The sequence below is a fragment of the Sphaeramia orbicularis genome, chromosome 22 (assembly GCF_902148855.1).
Source record: "Sphaeramia orbicularis chromosome 22, fSphaOr1.1, whole genome shotgun sequence".
Taxonomy (NCBI): Eukaryota; Metazoa; Chordata; class Actinopteri; order Kurtiformes; family Apogonidae; genus Sphaeramia; species Sphaeramia orbicularis.
Window position 1 is genome coordinate 32,855,755 of NC_043978.1, and position 15,597 is coordinate 32,871,351.

Here is a 15,597-nt window from a genome sequence, read left to right on the forward strand (position 1 = left end):
ACTTAAGACAAGAAGGTTATAGATCATTTGATCACATGCTACTCCAAACACCTTTATAAACATATGCTGACAATCATTTATATAAAGTTATTGATTGATGTTCACTATTCTACAGTGTAAGAATGGAAATCTACCTGTAATTGGAATATTGATTGCCTGCCCGGTGGAGTTGGTAGACAAATACATCAATATGATCGGTAAACACTCTTCACAGCACCAGTTCACAGGCAAGCCAATACACCAGACTAATGTAAATGAATGGTGAGCAGCAGAATGCAGAATAAACTGTCCTGCAGAGATATCAATCTCAAATGCAGTACATCTAAACATTAACACATTCAGTTACTTTTAATGCTTTGTGTAATCCACTGTTCAGTCTGACTACTTCTTGAGCATTTGTAAATACAGTATAACCCCCTGAATAATTACAGGATTATGTATAAAATCAGTACAAAACTTTGAACTTAGTAGTAATTTCCAAAAAAGCAGTACATTTTGTTTCCTTCTGCAGAGCTCCACAGCTGTGGTTTTGTGGAGTGTGACTATGTGGATATCTGCGCGTTCCTCTTTTTAACTTTCCACAAGGTCATAAATCTTAGATGATTTAAGAAACCATTTGTTAGAATAATGCATTTTGCATTGTCCAGCAGGTTTGCAGAGGAACATTGCTTCTCTTGTGTCCTCGTGTCATCATTTTAAGACACTGCGCATGGCCCTACATCAGCATATACTATTTATATTTCCTGCATTGTGCACATATAGCCACTCTGTGCAATTTTACTTTAGCCTTGAGGCCTCTGGTAAGGAATATTTTACTCTGACTGACAGCAACGACATCCCCAGCTACTGAGTGCCAGCTTCAATGATGTGTGCAGAAGATCGACTATGATTTTTTTGATATGAGGGCATCGTGCAAATGCTGCAGGGTTACTTATGTCTATGTTTACTCAACTTAAGTTAACAAAAGATTTGGTAAATTACAGACATGCAACCTAGATCCTTGTTAAAATGTGCTTACTGTCTCTGCACTGTGGATGTTATAGCTTGCATCTTGGCCCCACTGCTCAAACCTCCACTTCTGCCTGGGCAGCTGCATTCCTCTAAGATTCAGGCTCTGGCAGTTTAATAGGCCTGGACATGACATCCCCAGCTACTGAAAGGCAGTTTATGACCTCCATGTAATCAGCAGTAAATGCTGCCACCATCTGTCTCCTTTTTACTCAATTATCTGACCCAATGACTTTTACTGACAAACACCATCCAGGTAAACACAGTAATGCAAAACCTCCAGAGTTTGACACAATCATACATCATCTCACACACTTCATGATTTTGTTTCTCATTGCAGTGGTGCTTGACAAATAAAAGCTGCCCTTCAGTTATATTAAAAATCAGTAAGGGTGCCTACTGTATATGCACTGTAAAATTACACCTCTGGAAGCATCATTCCATTATTTATCATTTTAATTTCAGTTTGCAGTAAACAGGATGGTGAAAAGTGCACAAGATTTATTTGATTTTACTTTACTTTTCTTAAAATACTTCAGAAAACCAACAAAATGTACTGAGACTTGAATGACTCACTATCAAAATATGTTAAAATAAATGTATTATGAATTGTTGATTAGATGAAATGTCTCACTCAGCATCACTGATGGGTCCCTAACTTCTGCTCCACTCTTGCACCCCCTAGTGGACAATCAATGATGTTAACCACTCCAAGTCTGTAGATTGATCATTTCTCTACCTTTGCAAAATCGAGTAAAAAAAAAAAAAAGGCATCTCCCTTTTTCTGTCATCTATTCTCATTTAGTCAGTTATTACAGCTAAAGTATGAACTTCTAGCACATTACGAGATGTAGTAAAACATTTCAGTTCATAAAAGACAAATGATGTTGATGAATGATGATGTGAGAGAGGAACTGTGAAGTGAAAAATAAACTTGAGTGAAATAGGTAGAAATTTAATCGCTGAAACACAACAAAACAAAAAAAAGACATTTCCTCATCATCCTTCCGGACCCAGATGTCTGGCAGTTCTGTATTCTTGTTCTAAGGGTACAGGGCCATCTGTCGGCAAACAAACAGTAGGTTTGTCAGGTCTGATGTCTGTGTAGGAGGCTCATTGAGAGACAACATGAAGTGTCAGAGGACAGAATTTACTCCTCTTATTAAATTAAGCTTTTCCTGATTACATGATTCACATGTGACAGCCAATCAAAACTGACTCCTGGCTGTTAGAAATTGCCACCCACTCCCACTTGTCTTCTGAGCCCCCTGGATCTATCACATTTATGAACATGTTTCTCTTTTTTTCTCCCTCTATTCTTCTCTTGTCCATTTATGCTTTTGTCCCGGGCTTTTAAATTCTTGTGAAACCTGACAGCTCAGAGCCACTTCATCATAATTCCTGTAATATCATGAGTGATAGAGTCACAAGCTCTGTGCAAGGATATGTAACAGCACTGTCAGATTATGTTTGAGTGCACAGTCAAACAGCATACGCCATTGTTACCGAGGGACCGCTGTGAGCTTTGTTCCACTTGGAAAATTAAAATGCTACGTTATAATGCAACAACCGTAACATCAGCCCTTGAGAGTTGAATCAGGCACATATCAGACCAGCAGACAGACACTGTGCAGAAACCTAAATACTAATAGTGTATTCATGACAAGCTGATATGATATAAATATCATGTCCGCTCACAGGTATGACTCACATACCATGTTACCATGCCAACTGGTAGGAGTTCTGGCTGAGGGTCTGTCTGGTTGTGAATAGGTCATTGGGTTAATGTCTGAGAGGAATTGGAAAATAAGGCTCAGGCGTTAACAAGACACCTGCAGCCTCTCCGGTCTTGTTGTTGCCCATTAATGTATAATTTTCTCCATTCCATGATCCCACTCTTAATGTGTAATCATATGTGTAAAGCTGTTACATTTGGCTGAAGTCTCCCCTTTTTGTCCAAGTGGAAAACACTGATGAGATCTGGGAAGCTTTCATAATAACACTAAAGACCTGTGAATACCTTAATCTGCACCGAGAGCAACTAGATAGAAATGGTTATCGGAGCACTTGAGGATAAACAAGGGGCTCAACCTGAGAACTTACAAGACAGGTTTGAGAGTAAAACCTGAGGAGGCTGCGACCACATTGAGTGTTTTCAGTTTTTCTCCACTAGGAGTCTGAAGTGAGCCATGAAGAATCACATCACAATCCCAGCGGAGTCATTGTAGGATGGTGCATCAAACAGAATGCCACTATTGACAAGCCACTCATCTCAGTAACTTCATTGTATAATGGTGATGTTTTAAGTCAGAAATGTTCCTGGAAATTCAGCTATATGGAGACTAAAATAAGACTATGATATGAGTTATGTGAAAACAAATCACTAAGATGATGGCTTTTTCTCTGATTTCTCATTTGTATGTGATAGTTTTTGTATAATAACACAAGATTATGCTGAAGAAATTCTCCTGAAGTCCAAAAGATGGTGGGTTCATATGAGCTTTATTCACTGCACAGTGGAGACAGAGTGTAACACAACAAGGCAGAGATATTGTGTCTGCCTGTACAACTCAGCAGTGAACACTTTATACAATAGTTGATCAAAGGTGGACCGGGTAAACCCTTAACCCATAAAGACCCAGTGTTACTTTTGTGGTAGTTCCCAAATAAATTTTTCTCTATATTTAACCTTTCTTAAGTGATTTATCACCATTTATTGTAATATTATTTCCTTTATTGTGCTCTTTTTCAGTGGAAATCAGACATTTTCCAACATTTAACTTACTGGTCATGTAGATGTTCATAAAAGCTCAGATTAAAGTTGAGTGTTATTACATCAAAACAGAGAAAACTGAATAAAAAGTGACTTTTTCAGCAAATCTATCATTAACTGAACATAAACCAAGCATCTACATCCACTGTTACTGATCAAACTCTATGGGTTTTACTGGTGAATCAATGTTGTAGAAGATGACAGTGTTTCCACGTTCACTACAGAGCCTCTGAACGTCCAAATGGGTCATATTTGATGACCATGAAAAGATGACAAACTGCATTTTATGCCATTGATAGGATTAGTGGATCAATAGTTATTTAATATTTGACATCAGTAGATGGTTTTGGTCAACGGTGGATGTTTGGGTCTTCATGGGGTTAAAGACATAGAACTGTTTTAATGGTGACACCAAATTAATTTCTTCGTAGATTTATGCTTTCCTCATTGTTTCATCACCATTTTATATATTATTAAAAGCTATCATCATTATAAAAGCTCAGAGTAAATTCAAAGGTTAATATATCAGAACAGAAAGAACTGAAGAAAAAGTGACTTTTTCAGCAAAATGTATCATTAACTGAACATAAAAATGTCTACAACCATTGTCATTTATCAAACTACATGGGTTTTACTGGGGAATCAATGCTGCAGAACATCATCAGTGTTTCCATGTTCACTACGGAGCCTCTGAACTGGGTCAAATGGGTCATATATGATGACAATGAAAAGCTGACAAACTGTATATGATCTGAATTATTTCAATGTATTGATTGGATTAATGGTTCAAAAATGATTACATGTTTTAGATCAGTAGATGCTTTCAGTCTCCAGTAGCTGGTTAGATCTTTAAGAATTAAGGTAGGAATTGTAGTACAATGTAAACATTGGAAAATGTGTTTAAAAAAATCAAGAGCAGATGAGCAACAATGATCATGAGTGAATGAACAGTAGGCACATGATTAAATTACATCTGAATGAGTCAGGTGTAATTAGTCAAGTCAAGTCAATTTTATTTATCAGATCAGTAAACCTGATCAGAGTCAAAGCAGGAATAGAAATAAAAAACAGATAATAAAATCTACACAAGTAAAATAAAATAAAATGAAGTAAAATAAATAAAATACCAAAATGTCAATTCTCAGTCCGGTTTAGAGCCAAAGAATAAAAATGTTTTTTTTAAATGAGCTTTAAAAGTATCAACTGTGGGTAATTAAGAGCAATAGGTGTTTTGTAAGAGTAAGACAACTTATGGGAAGAATTATAAAAGAAGAAAAAGAAAGAAAAATTATTTTCTTCTACAACTACCTCATATTTCTAGTCTAATAAACCAAGGCTCCTTGCAGGATGCATGTAATCACTACTACTATTTCACACCGGTAAAACGGTCATTTATTCTATTCATTAACGTAAAACAGTCTAGTCTACTGAATGTGTAAAGTAAAGCAGCATTCTGAAAACATGTGATCTGCTCCTTTTACTTCACGGCACAAACGTATCGCAGGTTAAATGAAATGTCCATGTGAGATTAAAGGTTAAATCTTGTCATTGACCTGCAGATATGACTGTGGCTGTGAGCGGACACTGCCTCAGGAGAAGCTACGGTCAGTGTCATGGCCAATCAACCACTGATAAAGGCTTCAGACACACACACACACACACACACACACCTCACTTTATGATAACTCAATAGAGAAGGGGGATTATTATGGAAGGCCAGCGAAGGCCAGTGGCCAGCAGGGACTGGCCGCACACAATAAATGTTTATGTGTCATTATTCATCGTGGATGATAAGCTCTCCACTTCTATTCTCAAATTCCTTTTTATTATTGCCCATTCTGAAAGGCATTTAAATTTAATTGGTTGGAAAATTTGGTCGTTTTGTTTTTGGTGGCGAACTGGCGATACTGTACACACTTAATCTTGGGAATTTCCAGCCGTTTTACATGCGAGTGGTTTAGAGAGAGTCAGGAAAATTGGCTCATCGCTCAATAGAGCTGTGAGATTTTTGCTGATGACATTTCCATTAACAACAGGACATAATATGTTTATAGATCCCTGTTTGCGTGGCCCTTTAATTTCTCCCTCTGCAACACAGTTTCTAACAGCTGCGTGGGCGTGTTGAGGGAGGACTTTATAGATTGTCTACTCAGTGAATCTATAGGCAGTAAATTGTGCTGACAAAGCACGGTGAGGTGGCTGATGTAAAAACTGAGTCTCGCTGTGACTTACAGAACATGAAGTGCTTAATTAAGAGTATGTGTAAAATAAATACTGGTTCTTTTTGTAAAGTAATGGACAAGTGAGAAAATATATAAAGTTGGGTGGTTGTTCTTGATGTTACGTACTAATGGACACGTTTTCAGATAATGATGATGACGTGATGAGGTCATTCTAAGAAAATTGACTTTCTAAATGTATTGAGGAAACACACTAATGAAGGCTTTTGCACCAGACTTCCTGGTTTGTGTGTTATTGCCCAGTTTTCAGCTGCTCTGGTGTTAACAGACAACTCCTGCCACATGATGCCTGTTAATCGACAGCAATTTAGACCCAATTTTATAAAAACAGGGCGGGTCAGAGGGAGTTACTCTGTCTCTGACGCCCTGATGATGAGGGAGGAATTTCATATGATTTTTCTTGTAGCTTCTGAGTGAAAATGAAAAGTTGTTTGTCAAACAAACATGCAGAACAGAAAACTTCAGCATCATCATGAAAACTATTAGATTGTTATTTAATAAAACCTGATGGTCTTCCACAAATAGTAAGTACTATATTGTGCTGTTGATCCAAACTATAATGATATTTGCACCATCAGAAATGTTTAAAGTACAGTTAGAAGCCAGTGTAACATTTAGATGACATTGGTTAGAGCAGAGGTGTCAAACATGTTTATGTTTATGCATTTGGCAGACGCTTTTTTCCAAAGCGACTTACAGGGGAAAACCAATCAAATCACTCAATCAATCAAATTTTATTTATATAGCACCAGATCACAAAAAAAGTTTTATCATGACACTGTATATATATAGTTGGTCAAAACCAGACTCTAAGCCAATTTACAGAAACCCAACAGAATCCTCCAGGTGCAAACACTTGTGACTGGTGACAGTGGCGAGGAAAAACTTCCCTTTAACAGCAGAAACCTGGAGCAGACCCAGACTCCTGGAGGATGGCCGTCTGCCTTGACCAGTTGGGGTTAAAGAGAGAGGGTAAAGAAAGAGAAAAAGAGAGAGCGATAGAGATAGAGACTGGGGGAAAGGGGGAGAAGGGGGGAGTAAGGGGAGACACATGGAGGCTGTTGAGGATAAGTGACTGGTGATGATGAGGGCAGGGAAGAGGCAGGACCACCGCAGCAGGTCCAGAGATAATCCTGGAAGAATCTGTGATAATCCTGGGAAAAACCTTATTAGAATATTTAAAATGGAATGTTTGAAAGTGCTAGGATAGGAGATGCTCTCGGAAGAGCTGGGTCTTCAAGAGTTTCTTGAAGATAGGAAGGGATGCCTCTATTCTTGTAGCACTTGGTAGACAAACAAACATATGGCCTGTGGGCCAAAACCGGCCCTCTAAAGGGTTCAATCCGACCCACAGGAGGAATTTGTAAAGTGCCAAAGTTGCACAGAAGACATTAGCCCCTTTTACACAGCACTTCTGTTCTGGGGAAATTTCACCTTTATTCCGGAACAACATCTGTGTAAATGAAATGGTGGGATCATTTGGACCCACCTCTGTAACACCTCTGGAGGTAGTACCACAGTCAGGATAAAGGCGGAACCATGATTGTGGAACGCTGTGTAAAAGGTACACCTCTTGTTCTGCAACCAAGGCGTGATGTTTTGATGACGTATCGTGTGTGCGACCCCCACGCCAGGGAATTTAAAAATGAGCGTGGGCTGTGTAGAGTAAACAAACATATCAACATAACCATAAAGATGTTGAACTGGGGAGATGCCAAGATCCGTGAGCTGTTGTCACTTTGGGTGGAGGACTCTATCCATGCTAACATTTGTGGAATGGTGAAAGACGGACCGACTCTGGAGAGGTTAGCAACACCGCTATCCTCGGGGTATTTCCGATGCACAAGTTATACAGGGTGAGTCAGAAAAAACGCTCTTTTCATTTAAAGAAATTGTACCACTGAAATGGAAATGCTTATTTTTCTTTTGATTATACAGTCATATTGATGTGGTTATTGAGCATGTCTGGCGATTGAATCATTGACTTATGGCATAGCATAACAGAGGGAATGTCCATTGTTTATTCTGCACCAAAATATCTGCCAACACAGTTTATGCCACCGTGAGTGAAATTGAAATTGTCAACCGTTACAGCATGTTTACTCGCCATCAAAATGTTTTGTCTCTACGAAGTCGTCCGGCACGACCTTCAACCTGGCTACCATTCAGATTGATGCAAATCTGTGCTCGTTGTCGCATCTCTAACACAGCTCTTCTCGCCATTCGTGTTCGTCGTAGGGCTTGGATTTCAGCCGTGATGCGATTTCGGAGTTCCTGAAGAGTTTGTGGAACAGTCTGATACACACGGTTTTTAAGATACCCCCACAAGAAAAAATCAAGGGGGGGTCAAGTCCGGGGATCTAGGTGGCCACTCTCTCTCCTGACCCAAACAGACAACTCGATGAGGAAATAATACCTGCAATCGCTGTGGTCTTGCCATGATGAAAACTCCCTGGGCACTGTCATGTAGGCCTATGTCCTGAGTGTGAAAGCAAAGCCCCGACTCCTGTAATTGTTGTCAATTTCAAGTTTGTTCACTGTGGCATACATTGTGTTGGCAGGTATTTCAGTGCCCAATAAACAATGGACCTTCTCTCTCTTATGCAATGCAATAAATCTATGACTACATCACCAGACATGCTCAATAACCACATCAATATGACTGTATGGTCAAAAGGAAAATCAGTGTTTCCGTTTTAGCAGTACAATTTCTTTAAATGGAAAGAGCGTTTTTTCTGAGTCACCCTGTACGTCACACTATATGCTGCACTGTGTCACCGCCCCTTTGATTCCAGAACGCAGGTCCACTGTGTAAAAGTCCAGCCTGTCTCACCTGTTACTCCTTTGGCTCGGCTGTGGAAATCAGTCAATTGTGGCAAAAAGGTGGGATCACCATCTCACCTTTTTTCCAGGATCTCTGTGTAAAAGTGGCTATTGACAGTCAAGGGTGTCATTGAGTCCTGACAAGCTGTTTTGATGATAAAGTTAAATGCTATATTTTTCAGTTCCTCATGCTTGTTACTAAGTGATTCCCACTGTGATCTGTAAGTTGTAATGCACACGTGTAAATGATAAACTGAGGCATAATATTGACAATATTGCGCTTATTTTTCTTGGGAAATTTCAGGTTGTTCATGGTTGTACAGGTTACTCATATTTTTTGTAAAAACGGTGGTTTATTATGTCAGTTATGCTATTATTTTACTGGTCCAGCCAGTTTGAGGTCAGACTGGGCTGTATGTGGCCGCTGAGCTTTTGAGTTGGACATTTATGGCTTTGAAGGAGTTTACTGGAACCAACTCTGTCCTTTTGCTTGATACTTAAATGCAGATGTTTGCTGTAAAAACCCCTTTGATTTGTTACTCCTGAAACTCAGTAGGAGTCCGACAGCTGACCAGCCACATCTGCCCCGTGATGATTACACAATAATAACTACAGTGGTCACTGGATTCCAAGAGCTACTGCTCCATGAACTGTTTATTTACGGAGTCATCAACCTCTGGACAATTTCATCATGGGAAATAAACAACCAGGGTCGCGTCCTTCACTTGTGAAATATGTCAACTTGTCTGTGAGGCACCGCGTTAATAAAACATTTTGGCACTGAGACATAAAACTCAAATATTGGGTGCGCCCACACACATACACAAACCCACACATACACACGCACACATTAAACTGTCTCAGATAAGTAGAAAATAATAGTGTGAAGAGTTAATGCTGACATTTCAGTACAACTTATTAACAGATTTCAGCTTTGATGGCAGTTTGGGCTGAGTTAAGTGAAAACAAACTGAGATCATACATGTTATACATACATACATACATACATATACGTGCTACATAATAAGGTGGAGACACAAAATTAGGGGCTACATTATATTATATTATGGCAAAAAAATCCCACTTTAAAGACGAGCAGACAAAGTAAGATTACTTAAGGCAAAGAAAAGACATAAAAATCTGTGTGATCTGTTTCCTTTTCAGTAGTGTTATTGGATAAGCACTGTATTATAGTAACATACACAGGAAATGTTTCCTTTGTGATAATGATGTGAAACTACTTCCCACCAGTGCCAGGTCCCAGACCACCTGTCCCAGGGTTATAGGCTTACGGAGGTTTTCGATATGTAAGTCAGGAGATGGATTTAGGAAAAATGTGATCATAATTGCTTGTCTGTGAAATGAATCACAGTGTTTATTCAAAAGAATGACAGGTATGATCAGCATTCCAATTTATAGCACATGCTCTTTTTTTGTTAAGCTTCCCCCTGCTCTCAGCACAAACACACCTTCTTAAAAATTGTGTTTTAACTATTTTCATCCGGCTGTGACGCCTGTAAAGCATGTCCACTGAAGACGCTGTGTGGGGGCCGGGAGCTCTCATGGGAAATCTAGTAGTTTGTTTGGCGGGAAACAGGAGCCATAAACAAATTGATGGTGGTGGAGGATTTACAGCTTCCTGATGCATACATTTCAGTGGTGGGACAACCCCACCTGCTCAGCCATGGCTCATTCTGACAGGCTGCAAAGAGGCAGTCAGAAAGACTAACCTGCTGCTCTGGTGAGTTAGGATGTACTGCGGCTCCTCTGTTGAACATTATTGAAGTCAAATGTACTCAAACTGCAGAGTTGCGCTTCGTACAGTAAATTTAACTAACACACAACAGAGCTTCAACTCATGTTGTTTGCTGAATTGTATTTATGTCAGCTATGAATGTTTAAATCAAGCAGCACCACCTTTTTCCTGGTTTGATATTTATTAACTGAAGGCAGCAATGAAAATATCTCCTGAAACTGGACATCTCATCCTTTAACCTTCCTGTCATTTTTGTCATCTCCATTATTTCCTATTAAAATGGGACAATTTTAAGCATAAAATATATGTGGGGGTTTGCTGCTGGTAGTTTTAGAGTATCATTTGTGTCTTTCATTTGTATGCGATATAGAGTACATCTACAATGTGATCCTTCTGGACGTTAGCTATATGAAACATAATAAAACAAATAAAACATTGACTAACATGACCATATACTGCATAATATGCTTTATGTTGCACATTACATTAGTATGCAACCACTGATGCATTTATTTTTATTACAGGTTCCCTTGACTATAAAGCCTGGCTATTGTATTACATCCTAGATTGTAAGGCAGTGTTTTACTGTGAGCTAATAAAAGGCAAAATTCATCTGCAAATGCTTGACAGTTTCCCCTCCAGGAGAAATGTAGTGGGCATATTGTAAAAATCTGTGATAATTATCTTGCAATATTAGTTTTATTACTGGAGGATGTATCCCAACCACATGCTGTTTTCTGTTATAATTTCAATGCTTCACTGTCACATCATGAGGGAGGGGGGGATTATACCCAGGAAGCAAAGAGACAAAAAAATGAACAAAAGACCAGTCTAGACTTAGTCTGCATCGTATTGTTTAGACAGTCTCCTTTGTGGAATCGCTTCTTCAACAGCTTCCAAAAGTCATACATTCAACCCCAGAAGGATCTAGAAAATACCCTCGACACAAGATTTGTTGGAATGAAAATACCTTATGTACCATTTTCATTGTTTTTCACTTGATTTATTCTTGGTCAGGTAATGCTGGTGCATGACAGAAGGGAATCATGTGAGGCAGACTAAGGTTTACCAAAGCCAAACATTTATCTTTCAAGCCACTTCCTGCTCACCATCCTGTATACAGGGGTTTTAGCATGTCTCTTGCCTGATTACCTTCATGTCAGAGGAGAATGGGCCCAACAGGGGGGAAACCTCAGCATGACCTGCTCCTAACCCCCAGTGGAGAGCAATATACTAGACTCAACTCTTAATCCCCAGCTTCCCAGCATCCCCTTCTCCAGAAACCATTCAATTGTAATGTACGTAAAGATCTCAGTACACAATCCTACAGCTTACTGTTGGACCTTTTCAGTCCTGGTTTACAGAATGAAAATAATCCTGAATGAAACAGGCTCTGCTATGACCCCTCTCTGTTTCAGTCTTTTTTTTTTTTATTTATTTTTTTTATTAACAATGCTGGAAAGTAATCACTGAAATACACAGTAGGGTATACTGTATGTGCATGCAACCCAATCACCAGAAAGTATGTTACTGTTGTATGTTTCTGTAAATGATGGATATATGTAATCTCAACACACAGGAGGGTGGGATGGAAGGTGGATATACTAAACCCAGGACTTTGACACCAGTGGATTTCACATTCTAACTCCCTTTCTGCTTTTATATAGAGTGTTCTGCTCAGGGTTAGGAAATGACCATAGTTTAGTCGAATGTGACAGTCTGAATCTTTTCTTTGGTATCTTTGTGGAATTTCTGGTATTAAACCAAGTCCTGTTGTTTTTTTTCTCCTTTTAGGTGCAAATGAATGAATGAAATGAGACAGCTGAAAGGCATCTTATAGCTAAAACAGTATACACACTAAGGTGCAGAACAGACTATCGGGGTCATCCTGTTCATCACATTCTAACCAATCAGAGAAGCGGCTGCAGTGGAGGAGTCACACCACTACGATGAAGGACTGAGCCATCATCATCCCATCAGAATATACCAAACCTTTGCTACTAGAACACAGACTAGAAAGTCGACTGATGAGCACTTATTTCATTTCTTTTTTCTTTTTTTTTAACCCTTTCATGCATTAATTGTGAGAACCTTAGTCAAGATTTTTTTCTTCAGTGTTTTTATTCCTCCTTAGGCATGAAAAAAAAACAATGCGATTGAGGTTTTTTTTCTGTGGAGTTACAAAAATATCCATGCATTTAATTTTTGAAGTAAAGAAACATGTGTTTAAAACCCAATATCAGAGAGGGATATGAAAATAATGAAATACAAACATGTTTAATGCTGCTAATCTGATGTTGTCTCACATTTTAACATATTCTAATGCTATTAATTCCTCACTTCATCGAGATAATGTGCAAAAAAAAAAAAAAACCTTCTTGTCTAACAAATAACAATTGATTTACACTCAAACATGTTAGTGCAGATCAGGTTTATCAAGAACAGCAAAGTTATAGTAATGGTATGAATGTCAGGATATGAGATAATGCGTAAGTGTCCACTGTGTTGGCTGATATGGAACTAAAACAACTAAACCCATTAATATACAAGAGAACAGCTGGAGAATAACTGTCCACTGGAGTGACTTATGCATGAAAGGGTTAAATACAGAATAGTCACAGTTGTAACTAGAAATACAGATAGATCAAGTCTAAACAGTTGCCCAATCTACTAAATTTGCTACCAACTAAGGTGTCATTCACAGTGGTGTAGTCTAGGGTATACGACATATACCTACTTATTTTTCAGTCAGCATTGGGTATACCCACTTCTAAATCCCCCTGATGCGCACCATTCAGTAGTATCTGAGCCAAATTGACTTCTTTTTTGCCCCCTAGGATGGTGAAGCCATGATTTGCCCTACTCTGCCCCTAATTGGCTAGTACTCACTGCCTTCACTGATTAGATTGGCTCTTCAGTCCTCATGTCCAAAGTTAACCAATCAGAGGCAGAGCTCATGCCGAGCAAAATATTGCTAACTAGTGCTAGTTATCTCTGGAACCTGATTAGGCACCTCAGGTGTCAGTGCCACCCCAGTTGATTGACAGGTCACTGCACGTCTCGTTGAAAGATGCTCGATTATTGGAAATGCGAACAAGAAAGGCAGAACAACTGTCTTTCAAGTGAGTGACACATATCGAGAGAACCTACTTTGATGGAATACATAATTCTGAGGTAAGTTTTAAGGTGGTTTCAGAATGAGTCACTATTTTAAACTACTGTTCATATGATTGTGCATTTAGAGAAGAGATGTTGCCTCCAATAGTTAAATTGTGTGAGTAGGCTAACGTTATGAAAGGCTAACGTTATCCTATGTTTGCCTCATGTTGAATACCCTTACATTCATGCAGCTGCTTGTGTGACCAGTAATACCTACAAACTGCTCCTGATCAAGTCATGATAATTTTATAATAGTGAGCAAATACTACTGATGGATTTTTGGGTAAATTAAACAGAGTAGTCTTACATGTCATTGTTTCTAAAACAGGGCAGTTTTCTGGACTACTTTAAAAAAATGAAAAAGAAAAAATTGAGAGTATACCCACTTCTCCAGGGACCACTACACCACTTGTACAGTTTGATGGCAGTGAGGATGAATGATCTTCTGTATCCACTGCAGTTACTTCTCTGTTTAGTCAGAATATGGCAAAGAGGATGATTGTAATTATCCTATACATCTCGACCACAGCCCCCAGTGAGACAGTTTAACTTCTAGAATTTTTTGGTTTTGACTTTCAAAGTAATTTCTCCACATCTAAACATTTATGTGTGATTTATTACCATTTATTGTAATATTTTCCTCTGAATTTTTCAGTGAAACCCATGCATTGTTGTACATTTAAATGACCAATAATGCAGATGTTCATAAAAGCTCACAGTAAATTAAAAGGTTATTAGATCAAAACAGAAAAAACTGAAGAAAAGGAGACTTTTTCAGCAAAATATATCATTAACTGCACATAAACACATGCATCTACAACCACTGTTATTTGACAAACTACATGAGTTTTATTGGTGAATCAATGTTGCAGAAAATGAGGTGTTTTCATGTTCACTACAGAGCCCAAATGGGTCATATCTGATGCTGCTGAAAAGCATCAGATATGAAAAGCTGCATGTTAAATTAATCATTTCAGTGTTTTAATCAGATTAGTGGTTCAAAAGTTATTACACATCTTAGATCAGCAAATGTTTTTAGCTGCCAGTGGCTGTTTAGGTTTTTTTAGGGTTAATTCTAATTATTGAGGAAACTTTTTCCACCAGTTTGGTAAATACACACATATCTAGGGATGTTGGTATGTATGGTATACATGCATTTAAGCGGTGGTAATGATTCTGCATGGGTGATGCTCTGTAACAATCTGCACAAGCATGACACAGATGGTCTTTGAGATTACAAACCCCCACTGACACCATGTGAATGAATGAACATATAAGAAGACAATTTGCAGAAACAGGGAGGTGAGGTGGAGGAGATGATTTGGAAATCTGTAGTAGGAGTGATGTGGAGAGAGCAGAGCAGACAATGCAATGAATGAATGCTGGCTGAGTTATAAAGTGTGCACATTGGGGTGGGGCATGCTGAAGTAATGAATGACTGGACTGAAAGGACTTGTGACTAGATCTGACTTTGCAGCTGCATGAACTTCTGCAAACCTCAAAATCATTAAAATTATTAGATTTAGACAGTGGTCCGAACATGGGGTAACTGCTTTCTACAGGATACTTTCAAAAGGACACATGGTCAGCTTTCAAAATCTCCCAAATTTGGACATAGTAAACATGATTTTTTCAGGTATCTCCAGCTCTGTGACTACTTTGTAAAGGAAATACAATGTTCTGCGACAGACTCCCTCTCATCTAATTCAAATACTGGTAGATGCCTATAAAGGTTCCAGTAACAAAAGCATCACTTGCAAAATGTATACAGCTTTGAATTCAAAGGACAATGAGATACATTTTCCTGCAAAACATCAATGGGAGAGAGACCTGCAAGG